The sequence below is a fragment of the Agelaius phoeniceus genome, chromosome 17 (genome assembly GCF_051311805.1).
Source record: "Agelaius phoeniceus isolate bAgePho1 chromosome 17, bAgePho1.hap1, whole genome shotgun sequence".
NCBI classification, from domain to species: domain Eukaryota; kingdom Metazoa; phylum Chordata; class Aves; order Passeriformes; family Icteridae; genus Agelaius; species Agelaius phoeniceus.
The window spans coordinates 5478635-5496310 of NC_135281.1; positions in this window are offsets into that span (position 1 = coordinate 5478635).

Sequence of the window (17676 nt, forward strand, 5' to 3'; positions counted from 1 at the left end):
TTGAACACCAGTCCCAAGGTCCAGGGTGCCAATGGGACTCCACCATGAGGGTCAGGCTTGGTGCTCAGGAGTTCCTGCCAGTCTGGCTCCCCCAGATTGCCCAGGCTGGGCAGATTTGGAGGTGCTGCTCAGAGCCCAGAACACATTCTGTGCTCAGCATCAGTTACACTTCAGCTGTATGAACAGAGCCATGATCCTGTGTGTGCCACTTTCAAGTCAAACAAATGACTCCCAGCAAATTTTCCTCACCCACAACACCATAAGGTAATCAAATAAATTTCAAAAATAATTAATTAAAGAATCTGTTCTGTTTCTTTACTCCTCCCTACCACCCCAGTAAAGCAGGTGAGAGGCATCAACCCCTGCACCAGCTCCTGGGCATTCCCTGACTTCCCAGCCCTCCCCTTTCCTCCAGAGAGCAATTGGGTGGAAAGGGGATATTTTGCAGTCATTAAAATTTCATTTTATTTTTAGCCAGACACGCTGCCATTTGCAAGGCTTCCCTGGTGAGCAGGGGATTGGCAGTCTGGGGCAGAGAGAGCAGAGGCAGCAGGGGCTGGGAGGGAGCAGGAGGTGTCGAATGCAGAGGCTGCAGGAGCAGCAGAGATGCTGCTGCTGCTCAGGCAAGGCTTGGCTTCTTGCCAGCCTGCTCTGTGCTCTGAAAAATAGCACAGCTAATAACCTCAATTACAGCCCAGCCTCTCCGGGGGCTGCTGCTGATGCCTTTGTTTATCTGAGTCCCAACGTGAAAGCAAAGATTGTTTTTTGTCTGCAGGGGCATAGAGACACTGGAGAAATAAACAGCCCATGTCAGGGAAAGAAAGGTCAGAGAATCACAGGCTGGTTGGGGTTGGGAAGGATCTTTAAAAACCATCCAGCTCCAACCCCCCTGACATGGGCAAGGCCAAGTTCCACTAGAAGAGTTTGCTCAAATGCCATCCCACCTATCACTGAGCCAGTATAGATCAGCTACACTTCCTTCCAAAATCCACTTCAAACACTGACAGCTTTAATGCATTAAATTTTGACTCTTTTGGGCTTGTAGATATTTTAATCTGGCACCCAGAATGCAAAAAATCACCTGTAAAAAGTCCCTATCAGTCTCAATGTGAGCTGAAACAGGGATGGGCTGTCACCCTGACCTGCTGTGGCTGTACCACTGTCCACATTTCCACTGCAACACTCATAACACATTTCCACTCATAACACTCATAAAAATGGCTCTGCAGGAGTTTTAAAGAAGTTTGGGGCTATTCTGTAGCAGCAGTTGGGAGCTGATTACCAAAATATTGATTTTATAAGAATATTAGTTAGAGAGGGATGCCTAGAAGAACCAGGCAGAAAGAAAATCACCCAATGTCTGTTGGATACTCGAGACTGATGCAACATTGCTGGACTTTTTGCAATTTTTCCTGCTTGATTCTACTCCATATTCAGGAAATCTGGAAGGATGGGCTAAAGAAACCCTTCATCATGAGATGAGAGACCTGAAAATGGAGCATGGCAACATCTATGCTTGGTCAAGAGAAATCCAGCCTGTGGTAGAGGTGAGCTCTGCCTTCCTCACAGGGAAGAATTAACTGCAATAGATTTCACAGGAATGGCTGTCACTGCAAACCCCTCCTTGTGTTTAGGGGCTGTTTCTGGTGAAATGAGCAGTGCTTCTGTTCATGCATGGCTGCCCTCAGTGTGTCACAGGACCCTGAGCCTGCAGGCTCAGCCACTCTTGGCTCTGCCAGATGGTCCAGATGGATGGGCCCCCACTGCAGCTGCAATGCAGTTTTTGCTGCACTGCAACTTCATTTTCTGGGTAAGAAAAGCCACATCAAGGCTTGTCAGGACCAGCAAAATCTGCTGTTGTCAAGTTACAGCTTCCCCCTCAGGAGCCCCTCACAGCAATACACCTCCAGGTTGTATTTGGATAAATTTCAATGAGGATGAACTTATGCAATAGGAGTTAAATTTTCTCAATTCCCTGATGGAGCAGAGGCAATCAGCCAGCACTCACAGCCATGCCACGAGTCAACTCTGTGCCCTGTGTACAAACACAAGAAACACAAGCCTTGCTCATTGTAGCAGCCTAAATCTTAAAATACATCTAATAATAATAATAATCTAATCATCTAATACATTTTATAATAATCTAATACATCTAATAATCCCCAGTCCCCACTCACCAGGTACTGGATGCTGAAGAACAAAACATTTCTTCCTGGCACAAGGCAATAAAAGTGCAATGCCAGCCTGCAGCAGATGAGTTGTGGGTAACAGGTTACCAGGGTGTGTTAGACCAGGTTTACACAGGCTGATTGAACCCAGCAGGGCTAGTGGGGCTGTGTGCTGATATGTTTTGGCTATGAAAAAGCAGGATCTAACAAGCAATGTAACAGCTCAGGGTAGATAACCCTGCCTCAGGCTAGGAGTCAAACCTCTCCTTTGCTAAGAGAGCCTGACAATTTAACCTTTGCCTGATCTCACACATGGCTGCCTCTTAAAAAATTACAGTAGAAGGGTTGTGAAAGGGGGAGGGGGAGTTATTTTATCTTTGACCTTGTTTGCTCACATTAAATAACCAAACATGGGGGGTGTGTGACACTGCCAGGCTGAACCTCTCCATGGACACACACTGGCCTTCCCATCAGCCACAAAGAGCTGCTGGGAGATGCACATGAACTGTAAGAGCCTGAATGAGGCATGCAGGACTCCAGGGGCTCTCCAAAATGCAGTTTATTGTATCCAAGATGTTATAGCAGTCCAGGGTGGTGGGTGACAGAGCTGTGCCCACAGCCGCCAGCTCCAGCTGCAGGCAGCCCTGGAGACCCTTTGGTTTTGGTTACAATGCATTAGAGACTTTTCTTTGCTGAGCATCTTAACACAGTAGCACCAATCTGTACCTTAACTATTATCTCTAGCCCGTCATAACTACTATAATGACCATATTCATGTTACTGTTCTCCAATCACTAACAGTCAGTACATTACAGTTTAAGCTGGAAGTTGTTTTTCAGTTTTCTTGCAGTGGAATATTCTGAGACCTTTTTTCTACTTGCCACATTTGCTGCCTTGTTTGCTCTCTTCCTGCTTGGTGAAAACATCTTCTTGTTTGGGGTGGGTTTATCCTGTGCTCTAAGCCATAAAAACCCCTTCTAACTAACACACCCTTTGCCTCCTTGGTTAGCCAGTGAGACTGGCTCAGCAATTCTTTTCTTCTATATCAAAACTTGCTTCCATCTCTAGTCCTTCATCAGACTCTACATTCAAAAATCTTTCTGCTAAGCACACATATCTGTGAGACTCTTGTCAAACTTTCATCCTTCCCAACAATGAACCAGTCATACCAGAGCCACAGGACAAGGCAGGAGTCATTGCTTTGTCCTCACCACAGAGCTGGACATCAGCCAAGCCTGAAGAGTGCTGCACTAGCAGTGACTGGAGCTTTTCCACCCTGGAACCACAGCTGCACCTTCCTCTTCAGATCCCTTTTCCTCCTTTAAGGACAGTAAAGATTGCACAGAACTTAGAGCTGGAGGTTTGCCTTGCAGACTTTATGTGATTTTTCAGTGAAATCACAGAAACACCAAACATGTGTTTAAGTTCTTCAGCAAACCCTCTTTAGATGCCCCCAGTCCCCAGGACCCTGAGTCCTCTCCTGGCTCCACACTGCTGCAGGAACCCTTGCTGTTCCTGCCATGTTTTGGTGCACTGATGACAACTGGGATATTAATGTCACAGGCAATGACAGCCAGAGCAGCAGGAGAAATAGGAGTGGTGACAGGAATACTGAAAGAAAATCTGAGTTTTGTTTGTGTGGATTTTTTTTTACGAAATAATCCAAGCAACACCAAGGTCAGAGGACTGGTCATCTCCAAGATGCCTGTGTGGGTGACAGAGCAAATCCCAGCTTGGCCTGTCCTCCTGCAGAGGATGTGGATCTCACTAGAGCATCTTTCCTCCTGTCCTTTGCTGAGGAGCAGTTTGTCACACAAGCCTCCTGGCACCTGCAGTGGCACTGACCACGTTCTGTGGGTCACCAAATTGGCACTAACAGAGAGAGTGACCCAGAGGTGACACCAACCAGCCACCAACCAGGCTGGAGCTCCAAGGAAACGAGATTTGCAGCAGGTGCCCAAAAGTAAAGGGGCTGGGAGCAGGGCTACACTGTCACAGACATATTTTATGGAAAATCCTTTCCTTGGGACTTTTCCTCCTGAGAAGCTGAGAGGCCTCAGGAACAAAATGTAACCAATGGTTATCTGCTGCTGTGGAATGCAACAGGTGCAGCTGGGATTGGTGTCATGTGGTTGTTTCTAATTAATGGCCAATCACAGTCAGCTGGCTCAGACAGAGAGTCTGAGCCACAAGCCTTTGTTATTCATTCTTTCCTATTCTATTCTTAGCTAGCCTTCTGATAAAATCATTTCTTCTATTCTTTTAGTATAGTTTTAATATAATATATATAATAAAATAATAAATCAGCCTTCTGAAACATGGAGTCAGATCCTCATCTCTCCCCTCATCCTCAGACCCCTGTGGACAGTCACACTGCACCACCCAGCACCAGTACAAACACTGCTGTTACTGGTGCCAGAGAGAGATCTGACTTCAGTGTTAAAAACCAGGTGTGTAACACAAAACTCCAAATTCACATTGCTCTGTTCTTCAAATTAAGGTTCAGCTAAATGTAGATGCAGCAGCTCAATAAGCATAATTAACTGAGCTCCAATGTTTAAGCTTAGGAGATTGCAGACAGCAAAGGATGCTCCCCCCTCCAGTGAGAGGAGAAGGAAATAAAGAAGAGGGAGCAGTGCAGATGCTGTTGATGTTTCAGGGAGATCTGTGTGCTCGAGGTTGATTAGCAGTTGTCAGTGTCCTTTCTGTGCCAGGAGCAGATAAGCCAGGAGCAGAACACTGCAGGCAGCTGATAGCAGCAATTCCCACATCGAGCCTTGTGGGGGCTGAGGATGCAGAGCAGGAAAGATTTCCTGGAGAAAACAACTTGTGATGCTGAATGGTTCTGAAGTTTGTGAAAAGTGCCTTGAGCTTACTAAGTACAAACATGTCACTGAAATCTTCTTCTCATCCTAGAGAACAGTTTTGTTTTAAACAGAAAGCAGTGTCTCCCAAGTTCAAGCCCAAATTCATTTCAAATGTAATTAAGTTTGCCAAATACAAATCTTCAGCCATTGCTTACAACATCAACTACTTACAAACATGCAAGTTTATTCTGGAAAACATCACAAATCTTGTGCTGTCACTCCATATATCACCCTCATCAATAAAGGACATCAACTGCATTAAAATAAACAAGGAAAATCCCCAGCTTTAAAGCAAAGCAGTCCCTCATGAACTCTCTGAGGTTTACATGGGATGTAGGTGACTGGAAGTACCCATCCATATTTAATTTCTTAAGCCTCTTAAACAACCCCAAAACTGTTATGCAAAGAACCACAAACCCTGAGTTGCCAAGGAAAATAGAAACACAGATTTTCCAAGCCCCAAGCAGGATGAGTGCCCCCAGCCAGCTGGGCTGTGAGGGGCTCTGCCTTTCAGACAGAGCATCAAACCCATTTCTGGGTAATAACCCTATAATTTAGATATCAAACCCAGGCCAATGAGGGCCCAGCAGCCACAATCACCATGTTTTTAGCCATCCAACCTAGCACAGAAACCCTCCAGTAGTCCCCTTTCGTAGCACATTATCTTTAATCACAGGCATAATAGAGACTCAATTTGAGCCTTCAGCTGCATTTTCTTCCTTGTTATTCACAGTGCTGTATGTTCCTCAGCAATAAGCAATTTTCCTCCATTTCATTTTGCATTGATCTGCCTCAAAGAGAGTCTTTTAAGGTTTTAATAGCCCTATGTGGAAGTCCCTGGCCAGTAATGAAGACAGAAACTCAGGTTTTTTACCCAGGAAATCAAATGGCACAAAGCATCTGCCAAGAGAGCACCCACTTCTGTTGTTCTCCTGCAGAAAACATCCCTGGAAGTTTGACAGGTATTTACAGCCATTTGCCAACGTGCAAGAGCCCAAATCCCACCATCAGGAGTTGCTCCAGCATGGCAGGGGCTGTTCAATCTGATGCTCTCAGGGTGCAGTGACCACCCAAATGTTTTGTTACCAGAGGTCTGGGCTTCATCTCCTTGCTCTGGAACATCCTCCAGCCCTTTCTCAACAAGCAACCTCTTTGAGCAGCATCAGTAGTCTCAACTGTTTAAAAAGAAAGTTGCCAAAATATGAAATGAATCCAGGCAGTGTAAATACACAGCTTCCCCCTAATTGACTCTTTAAATGCACCTGTGTCCATGCAGGCACCCAGCAATGGATCAGGGCTGAAAGGTCTGTTCCCCCCCAGAGGCAGCTGGGCTAACATTTCATAAATTACAATCATGTTTTCCTTTTCTGTTAATATTTTCATTCCAAAGGTCATTTACCACACACACACACACACACTCTCACAAAGCTGGGGAAGGTGAAGGAAGCTGCTCAATTCCCAGGCACAGGAGTCAGTCACTCCATTAATGAAGCAAACCTCCAATCTTCCTACAAAGATATTTCTATCTGCACCTGGCTGGGAAAGGCTTCATGCTGTGGATCAGCTTGTGTCTAACACCCAGCATTTGGGAGTAAGGGCAAGACACCTCTCTGCACATACCTTGGGCTGCTGAGGCTGTCAGATCATCCTCAGGGCTTGGAGCAACCTGCTCCAGGGGAAGGTGTCCCTGCCCATGGAGGGGTTGGGTGGAGATGAGCTTTTAGGGTCCCTTCCAACCCAAACCATTCTGGGCTCTGTTCTGAAGCTCTTTTGGGCACCCTCATCCCACCCTGAGGCAACAGGAGCTGCTGCAGCCAGCCTTGCTCAGCAAGGTCTCACTGGGGTTCTCTCTTTTTCCTGGCAGACAAAAAGGATCAGGATCCACAGCAGCCATGGGGCAGCTCCAAAAGAGAGACCCCAAAGGTGATGGGGGTGCTGAGGCAGCCTGAGCTGGGGTGTCTCACAAGGGGTGTGAGCAACCTGCTCCAGGGGAAGCCCCATGGCAGGGGTGGATGGAGATGGGCTTTTGGGGTCCCTTCCAACCCAAACCGTTCTGGGATCTCTTCTGAAGCTCAGTGCTTTGCTTGGGCACCCTCATCCCACCCTGAGGCAACCAAGCCCCACTCAGCAGGAGCTGCTGCAGCCAGCCTTGTTCAGCAAGGTCGCACAGGGGTTCTCTCTTCTTTCCTGGCAGGCAAAAAGGATCAGGACCCCCAGCAGCCATGGGGCAACACCAAAGGAGGGACCCCAAAGGTGATGGGAATGCTGAGCCAGGCTGAGCTGGGGACTCTCACAAGGGTGCTTGGTCCCAGGAAACCTGGCAATGTTTGGGTGCAGAGAATATGGTTTGTACACACAGACCTGACAGCCTCCCATGGTTAATACCCTTCCTGAAATTTCTAAGGAACATAATATTTTCTCTGACTATTATCATATTAGCCTGAGAAGGCTTGCCTGCCCCATCCTAGAGGATGTCAGGAGCTTAATATTAATTAAATAGCAGATTTAAGGTTATTTCTCATAATCACAGCTGTGATTTGAATTATTGCTTGATGATATTCTACTTTGGCCTGCTCTCTGCTTTTGATTAATTATTTGCATTTGCAGGTTTATAACATCCATGCATAGCTTCAGACAGAGGCATCTTTTTTGATTCTAACTGCATTATATTCTCTGGTCAGATGATGGATTGGAGTTCTCAGCACACCATAAACAGCAGCCTGTCCATGATATGTATCTATATCCCATATTCACTCCTCAGCATATCCTGTATTCAATCATCCTTATATTCATTTCTCCTGATATTATTATTATTATTGGCCTTAGGGAACTTGTTTTATAGGCTATTTAGTTTGAATTAAGCAAGTATGCCAGTCACTTCTGGTTTCCAGAAGAACATAGATGATAAATGGTAGGATTTATGCCTGGACTCTGCTGTGGACTGGTTTACTTATATTTAAATATCATTACTATTAGGAAAACAACATGGTCAGGACCTTCCATGCACACATTTCACAAGCTTGTTAGTGGGTTCATGAGGCACAACTGGAAAATGCATTTTTTTTCTACCAACTTTCTGATTTAAGCAAATAGGCTCTCAAGACAAGGAGGACTTTTGCCATTTCCCCCCCATACTGCTACTTCCCAAAACTAAATTCCTTGATTGATCAAGATATTGATTCTCTTTCAGCCACATTTCATCTTCATATTAAATTGTCTACACATTGAGACTTATTGAAATTTTAATTATTTTTTTAAATTAAAGACAGTTGGTTATTTAGGAACAATTGAATGTCTAGACTCTTACTTGGGATGAGTGTTTGACCATCTTTTCTCTCAGCTTTAAGGAGACCAAGGCAGATAAGCACACCCAGTCAAAGGGCCACGTGTGCAAGTGAAGATGGAATATTCAGCCAAATAATCCAATGTTCCCCCACACTCAGTGCAGCTCCATTAGATTTTAGTGCTTTATCCCCTTCCCACAAGCAAAGCACACTTCAGATGACACGAAGCTCAAATTGTTCCCCATTATCCCTCCACTTTCTCATCCCACAGGTGACTCACAGCATCGTCCCTGGGGATGTGGGGGGTTGCTGGCATCCCTGGTGACAGGGGAGCAGCCACTGCCTGCTCTGCACCCTTTGGAGCAGCACTGAGTCCCCAGGCCCTGCTTTGGGCCCTGTTTCCCTCCAGCCCTGCTGCAATGGGCCAGGCTGCCCATTGGGGACAGCAGGGGAATGTCCCCCCCTGCTCTGCCCGGTGACTGCACAGCCACAGAGACTCCTGTGAGTCACAATTCAGGGCTCTCTCCAGCCTTTCTGGGATGGTTTTGCTTTGTATTTCCAACTGATACTAAAAAATCCCTGCACTCAGCCCCTTTCTGGAGGCTTTTGCTGCACTGTGACAGCCTTTGGCACAGCAGTGTCACACACCATCAGCCAGAGCTGCACATTAGTCAGCCCTGCTCTCCCAAAATAGAAGTGAGCAGCCTGATGCACGCAAGCGGATTATGAAACTATTTTGTCACATCTGCACTGGGAGATTAAAAGCTGACAAATGATTATCATCATGGAAATGGGTTCTCCATCAAGGTGAAGATTGGAAACAGCTGGGACGTCACCACCAGAGCTGAAGACAGTCAAGACTGGCAGATTATCTCCTGTCTCCATCATTTTTACACACAATTCCAGCTACCTGAGCAGAGATTAGGGCAGGGAAGCCTAAAATAAGGCATGACTCTGTTTTTCAGACAGAAGTTTTCCTTCAGTATGCAGCTGACAGGATATTTGGGAAGGAAAATCAAACAAAGAAATCATTTCCCTCCAAACCCAGATAGAAAGCAAATCCTCTGTGAGCCAAAACATGAACAGACAAGGAAAAAAAGCACCCACAATCTTTGCCTGGAAATTATGAATTAAGATGATAATTCTCGCTCTCTATAAACCTTACAAATGTAAGTAGCACATCTGAGCAAAATGAATCCCCAGATGCTGCAGGATGGCTTTAAATGAAGGGAATACAGAAGCAGCCAAGCAGCAGGCAGCACTGCAGGCTCTGGGCAGCTGATGCAGCAATGCAGGCATCCCTGCTCCCCCCACAGAGACACCGTGGCAGCCCCTGCTCAGTGCCCTGCAGCCAAACCACCAGAGATGATCAGAAATGGCTTTGAGAGCAGAGACATCCTTGGGGATAGGACAGCAGGAGGAGGAGGCATAACACACCCTTCCCACTTAATCCTTGCCAGAGTAAGCACTTTTCTTGTGGAAGCTTTAAAAAACCAAGTCCTTGAAGCAGCAGAGGAGGGAAGTGTGTCCCTGTGCATCTCTGCCTCCTGCTGCAGGTGTTCACAGGGCCAGGGCAGTGTGTGGCACTGTAGGAGCAGGGCAGGGAATGGCAGCTCAGGGTCCAGCATATTTCTGCCTCATTACCCTGCCAGCTGCAGCACTCTCATCATGGGAGGGATCACAGAATCACAGAATAATGGGGTTGGAAGAGACCTCTAAGATCATGGAGTCCAACCTATGCCCTAACACCTCACCCAGACTATAGCACCCAGTGCCATGGCCAGGTTTTTTTAAACACATCCAGAGATGGTGATTCCACCACCTCCCTGGGAAGAGCATTCCAGTACTTTGTTCTCCTTTCAGTGAAAAATTTCTTCCTAATTTCCAACCTGTACCTTCCCTGACGTAGCTGGAGGCTGTGTCCTCTGGTTCTGTCAGTGCTGCCCATGGAAGAGACCAACCCCACCTGTCTGCAGCCTCCCTTCAGGGAGTTGTGGTTCCTTTTCCAGAGTCCTGACTCACTGGGTCAGGAGAGATCATGGGCTTCAGGGCAGGAGGGAAGCAGCAGGCAAGGCATGGAGATATTTCAATGCCTGACCTTCCTTGGACGTTCAGGAGCTGGGGTTTGCTTCTCTGAAGATCCAGGCCTTGGTCTCACACACAGCATCACTGAAGTGCTACAGCACTGAGAGTGAGCTCCTGGCAGGATCTGTGCCCATGGAGAGAGCACAGAATTTTCTGTGCTGGGGAAAATTTGTGATGCCAAGGGGGTTCAGGCTGGAGCAGCCTGTCCCTGAAGGGCTGCACCCCATGGGAGACCCGCCCTGGAGCAGTGCATGGAGAGCTGCAGCCTGTGGGAAGCCAGTCCTGGAGAAGTTCAGGGAAAGCTGAATGGAAGGGACCCTGTGATGCAGCAGGGGAGGATTGTGAAGAGTCCTCCCCTGAAAATGAAGGGGCAGCAGGGTCAGTGTGTGATGAACTGAGCACAACCCCACTCCCTGCACCACTGTGGGGAGGAGGGAAAGAATCCAGGAGTGAAGCTGAGCCCAGGAAAAAGAGGGGGTGGAGGGAAGCTGTTTTTAGGATTTGTCTGTGTTTTCCATTACTCCACTCTGATTTTGTTGGTAATAAATTGAACTAATTTCCCCAAGTCAAGTCTGTTTTGCCTGCAGTGGTAAAGGTGAGATGTCTCCCTGCCCTGATCTCAACCCAAAAGCTTTTTGCTAAATCTTCTCTCCCCTGTCCAGGAGGAGAAGGAGAGTGATGGAGCAGCTTGAGGGAACATCTGGCACCCAGCCAGGCTCAACCCACCCAGCTCACACCATCATTCACCTCTGGGGACAGCATCACCTGCAGCCCCAGTGCCATCCTGACCACCACTGAAGCCTCTGTTTCAAATGTGAAATTCCACAGGTAAGTCCATCAACAGGCAAAACAATTGGTGCAGCTCCTCCTGCCAAGGACATCAACCAAGATTTTGGTGCAGCTCCTCCTGCCAAGCTGGAGAAGGGGAAGGTTGGTGTGGGAAGCCTGTTCAGAACACTTCATCTACTCAGACCCTGCAGCCTGCACTTGTGAGATTTATTTAAAGTACCCAGATACAGAAAACATCTCATGAATTCCTAAGGACTCACAGTGTGAGCTTCTAATGAGTGAGCACTCAGGAACATTAAGGAAAATGTTAGGACTTTTAAATAAACACTCAAACTGAGCACCTGATTTATAAATATTCTGTTTAACCAAAATAAAAGCAGAAGCAGCTCAGCTCCCTGGCCAGCCACAGCCCAACTTCCAGCTGGGTGGGAATGGCAGAGAGAACCTCCCTGCCTAATTACTCACAGAAGTTATCCAACAGATACATCTGTTGAGTTTAATCAAGTTCAATATTTGGATAATTCAGAAAAAATCCACAGCACTTCATGTTTCACATAGAGAAGGGGGTATCTTTGTACCTGGAGTAATCTGAAAGGGTATGTGACCAACAGAAATCAATTTTCCAATCCCTGTATACTAACAACAACCTAAATATTCCAGTTTTTTGAAGCTTCTTTACATTTTGAACCTGCTGCCCTGCACATGGGATGTGCAGAAGAAAAGCCCTTCCCGAGCTGGGGAGCCCAAAGTTCACACAAGCAGAGCAGGACACAGCACAGAGCATTCAGCTCAGTTCTTCTGCATGCTCCAGGCTTCAAGGGGAGATAACAAAACCTAAACCCAGCAAAACCTCTGCCTGAATATCCACAGAGGGAAGCAGGAGATGGGTGAATGTTGCTACAACATTCCACTTGACCTGCTCAGGGTCCCACGTGGTTTGTAAAAGGTGTTTTCAACAAATACTATTAACTCACTTTGTTTCCTACATGGTACTGATTTCCAATATTTTAACAAGTCACTTGAAACACTCTGTGATGTTTGTATTTATTGCTTGAGTAGATTGGAGGTCTCAGGTGCAAATCCTGCCTGGGGCTATGTGTCTCCTTCCACCAGAGACTTGATTAAAGGCAAAATCCAGACCAGTACATAAAAGAATAATTTTATTGTTACAAGGAAACAGTTTGGATGAGAGAGGATCAGAATTTTCTCCCTTTTGTTATATATAGCTCCAAAATTTCACTTGCTCTCAATAGTTTGGTAGGGCTATATTGATTATAAGAAGAATTTGTTTTTCAAATGAGCATCTAATTTGTCAGACCCAAGAGCCTCACTATTCTCTGTGCTCCTGTCTGAATGTGCTTTTTTCCTTTTAGCTCCCTTCCACACAAAGTCTGTCACCCTGCCTTCTTTATTATTGACCCGTCACAGTTTGGAAACACAGTTTAAAATAAATGAGAGCCTGAATGCCATGGCCATGGAGTTATTAAACTGCCTGGCATTGAGGAAATTGCTTTTCATAAACATCCTGAGCTCCTATGGCTTTTTTTTTCCTAAAGTGCTTAATACAATGAGAGCCCAAGTTAATCTGAATCAGTCTTCAAACTGAATTGTTAATAAGAAGGGAAGATGTATTATTGTTCAATATTGAAAGGCTGCAGTCAGAGGACAGAGCAAAAAAAGGGGTTTTCCATGTACAAATAATATTCTTTGGGCTTGCTGTCACTTGATGAGCAAGCTGATCAGTGGCAGAAAATGCCTCCACATTCTCAGCAGGTGAGGCCACACAGAGGATGTTCATTTAATCTCTCCTCCTCCACAGATCCCAGTGCCAGCACCCTCCTGCTGGTACCTGCTCACCCTGGCAATTCAGACAGCAACAGGTGAACCAAGGATAAAACAGGGATCTCTGTGTTACTGTGTGAGGCCACAGAAGCACAATAAATCTCTTGTAGTTGTTAATTCCCAGTTAAGCTCTGCAGTTGGGAGCACTCAGGCGTCCCCTGTCTGTTCTAGGCCCCAGAGAGGAGTGGACAAGTGGGGGTACAAATCCACACAGGTTTTTGGAGAGCCAGGTACATCATGCAGATAGATGGCACATGCAACATGTGAATCCCCCTGCCAAAATCCAGACAAACCCATTAGGGACACCCTCATGATGTCTGGGCATCCCAGTTTCTCTTCCAGAGCAGACTGACTCGACCCCACTGCTCTTTCTGCACAACAAACACCAAAGCTGAAGTTTAAAAAAGCTCTTTGAGCCTCTTCTGTGTGAGACAGCCAGAGCTGCAGCAGGACAGGGAGAGCACAGGATGCCCTGCCCTGCCCTGCCTGCACACAAACCCCACTCAGAGCTGGGATTTGTTTCTTACTTGCACCATATAATCATGTTGCCCTTCAAAACGGGCCTGGGCAGCCTCTGTTTGCCTCAATCTCAACATCTCAGGGTGCAGACAAAAGCAGACTGATGAATCTCTTTCCTCTCCTTACATCCAGTGCTCCTTAACAGCCTCACAGGTATGGCAGGTTTGTGGTTTCTCTGAATTCTGACCAGTTCTGCAGCCTGGCAAGGAGATGCAGCAGCAGAACCCTGCCCTTCCTGCACTTTTCTCTGAGCAGGGCTCAGAGGGAAGAGGGAGCACCATCACCCTCCTCACCTGCAGAGACCAATGTGGTACCAAGAAGGGCTCCCTGAAGATGCTTTTGCATCAGGCCTGAAAGAAACAATGAAATTTCCCATCCTCATCCCATTTCAAGCCCCAGCAGGACAAAGGGATGGAAACCAGCATATGAAAACCCAAACAAAACCTGGATTTTCTCAGGTTCATTCACCTGGTGAGTGTGCACCCACACTATGCTAAAACAAGGCCAACACCAGCTGCCATCTCTTTAAGAGATGTTAAACCTAAGCGAATCCTCCATCAGCAATGAACTCCTGTTTGAAATGCCTCCAGACTGAGGAAAATGAGGGTTTCTTTTGGCAGCGCGGTGCCCCCATCGGGGTTGCTATGCAACCGCCTCCTGCACAGGGCTGATAACGCTCCCGGCATTGTCTCCCCGCCTGACTGCGCCGTCAGAACAAAGCCCAGCTAATGAAGCTTTCAGATGCTCCTGGCTCTGCCTTTGACGCTTCAACACGGGTTTTCCCTGCTCCTGTGTGACAGTCACAGCAGCCACTCGCCGTCCCTCCCAGCCAGAGTGGGATGGAGATGCCCGGTGGAGAGCCATGGACAGCCCTGGGGCAGAGCAGAGCGGCCCCAAAATGGAGAGAGCCACAGAACCCGGCCCTCTGGAATGCTGAGCCATCAGTGGTACTGGGGTCAGGCCCATAAATAGCTCCATTTATCCATATCTGCCCTAATGCCCTTGTCACCCCTCACTGCTGCCTGCAGGTGTGGGGACAGTGAGGATGAACTCCCTCTGACCTATACAAAAAAAGGCCAGTTAAGCAGTTCAGTTCATTGAAGCACTTAGAGATTATTTTTTAACAATCTGTTGAAATAAATGCGGCTGTGATGGCCCCACACAGCATGTGCAGGCAGACCTAGGTGAGCTGGCACAGCAAGGGCAGTCACAGCTGGCAGGAGCAGCAGCTCCATCCTCCTGAGAGACCCCAGGCTGACACAGACCCTTTTTGCTGTGCTACCTCCACACATCTCATGAGCACTGCCAGGGATGGTGATTCCACCCCTTTCCTGGGCAGTCTGTTCCCTTCTTTCAGTGAAGAAATTTTTCCTATTCTCTAATTTAAATTCTCTACTCTAAATTCTTTAATTTTTTCCTATTCTCTAATTTCCTCTGCCACAACTTGAGGCCATTTCCTCTTATTTTGTCACTTGTTACCTGGGAGAATAGACCAACCCTCTCCTGGCTGTATCCTATCCAGTAGTTGTAAAGAGGGATAAGGTCCCTCCTGAACCTCCTTTTCTCCAGGCTGGAGAACCCCAGCTCCCTCAGCTGCTCCCCATATTGTGCTCCAGACATAGCAGATCTACCCTTTCCCAGTTCATTTCCCAGCAGGGCAGAACACAGTGAAACAGAGCATTTCCTTGGCCCTCCAGCATCTCACCTCCTCAATGGGGTCACCCTCAGTGCAGGTGACACAATCCTGGCATGGCCAGGCAGGGACGAAGGGTGACAGCACATCCAGTGTCAGATTACCAGTGACAGACACAACACAAAAGCTTCAAGAGCTGTTGGGATCCTGGATGCTGAGAATTTTAAACTTTCTGTGTTGAAGGGCACAGACTGGCAAGAGAGAAGTGCATTTGACCTGAGGCTGTGGAGAAAGCTTCCAAAATTGATTGATAGCACTGGGATTACAGTAGAACTGTGTAATGTCACAGGGTGGAAAACTTACAGTTTGGGGTTTCAGAATATAGAAATAGATACAAAGCAAGATGGAGGTTTTAGGGTGGAGGCAGGTTGTTCTTTACCTTCTTCCTTCTTCTTCATGGGTTTGGGTGATGTTTTGTAATTGGACAGAAAACTCCACATTGTGGGCTTTGAGGGATCAGTTATTGGGTTAAAAGGGAAAATAATCCAGGTGTCAGTTCTTAATTGGACAGTTTAGTCTTAAAACACCTTGTACCAAGAGATTGTTGGCCATTTTGTGCCTTCTAATGAAAGGCTGCAGAACTCACAGCAGTGAGACTGTTTCACTGATAAGAAATAACAAACACCTGAGCCCAAACATGAACTAATGTCTCAAGTACCTTCAATCCTGACCTCGAGAAACTGATAAAGAGGGACAAATTCTTGTCACCAAATGCTTCTCAGACAGCACATGGCTCTGGAAGGAGAGCTGGGGATGAGTATTTCCCACACCAACAGGCTGGGAGGATTCCTGGAGCTAAAAGCACAGATACCCTCGGACACCAAAGCAACGCGAGGAGCAGCACCTGGGGAGCTGGAGACGGTGACATCTCCTCAACTAAAGACAACCTAAGGAATCGATTTTACTCTCAAAGACATAAATTCTGCAAACAACCTGGTAAGAGTCACAAGTGAGCACAGCACCCAGGGAATCCAACGCAGCCCTGCTGGAGGGGGAGGTTTTAACCCAAAACCCACCTGGCTGACTCTGCCTCGCTGGGCTGAGCTGAGCAAAGTGCAGCGTGGGTGCCTCTTTATTGGAGACAAAATTGCCTAACAAGAGACAATTATGGGACATTACCATTAAAAGCAGCGTGTGACAAAAAAAAGCTCTGAGTCTGTGTATCCTGAGGTCTGCAAACCCCTTTCTCTACTTTTGTGCTAAATAGGTCTCATTTAGCCCATTTGTTCTGTCCCAGGCAGGCAAAGCGAAAGTAGGGTTGATCGATTTGTTAATTACAGTAATTTTATCTTAAATAGAGACAGCTGAGTGTTCATCAAGTCACAACTCTGCCTGTTACCGAGAGCCCTACCTCCTGCTCAATAATTAGGGATAATAAGTGGCTCATAATAAATGCAACCCACAACACCACGCTCTGAGAGGGTGATGCAGAATCAGGACTATTAGGGAACCCCCAGGTCTATTTCTCCTTTTGAAAAAAGCAATGTAAAATCTTTAATTGTCTCTCTTGAAACCCTGAGACAGCTCTGCCAGTTTGCTGTAAGTAAAAGGCAATTATTCCACTTTGTGCTTGTGTCCAGAGAAGGCTGAACCAGAGTCACCAGGGCAGGTAAGGGTGGCCCTTTCCTCCTGCACTGACTGGGCACATGCAGAAAGCTGAGGTAGGAGGTGACATCAGTGGGTTATGGACAGCCACACTCCTTGGGAGTTCTAAAACTCTGGGTAAGGCTTAAAAAATTAGGTTTCAGTACAAGGCATGAGCAGTTTGAGCTTCCATGCACACACAAGGACAAACAAGGAATATATTCAGCACTGAGGGCTCACCTCACCCTTCCAGCGTAGAAAGGATATACTGGCAAAACCTGAAAACAAGGGAAAACCAACCTTTTATCCTCATCCTGCACAGGATAGGGAATTCCTGAAGCAGGTTTCTACTACAGCCTGCCAAGAGCAGGGTTTGTGGATGAGTGAGGAGAGGGCAGCAGAACCCATGTGCAACTGTGTCTCTTCCAAACCCTGAAAAACAACCACAATTAAATGCAACTCACAGAGGTACACCCACACCCTGCATTTCTGTTGGGTTTCTTCCTCTTTTCCTGCTTTATCCCCTGGGTAATTACCCCTGCAGCTTCACCAGCTAGAAAAGTGCAGAGGGCCAAGATGGTCACAGAGGTGCAAACATCACCACTTCTAAGGACTAGGGAGAAAAGGAACACCTTCCTGCACTCCCATTCTTTGGGTCAGCCCCTGGCCAGAGCTAGAGGGCAGAGCTTGGTGTGGAGGGAAAGGCTTCAGTCCCCAGGTCCAGGTGTGGGGGAAGGACTTTGGCAGGGGGGGCCAGCACATCACACTGTCCTGGCAAGGACAACCAGCACAAAGCTGCTCTGCCACCACAAACAACAACAAAACCCATACAAACCTGAGATTGA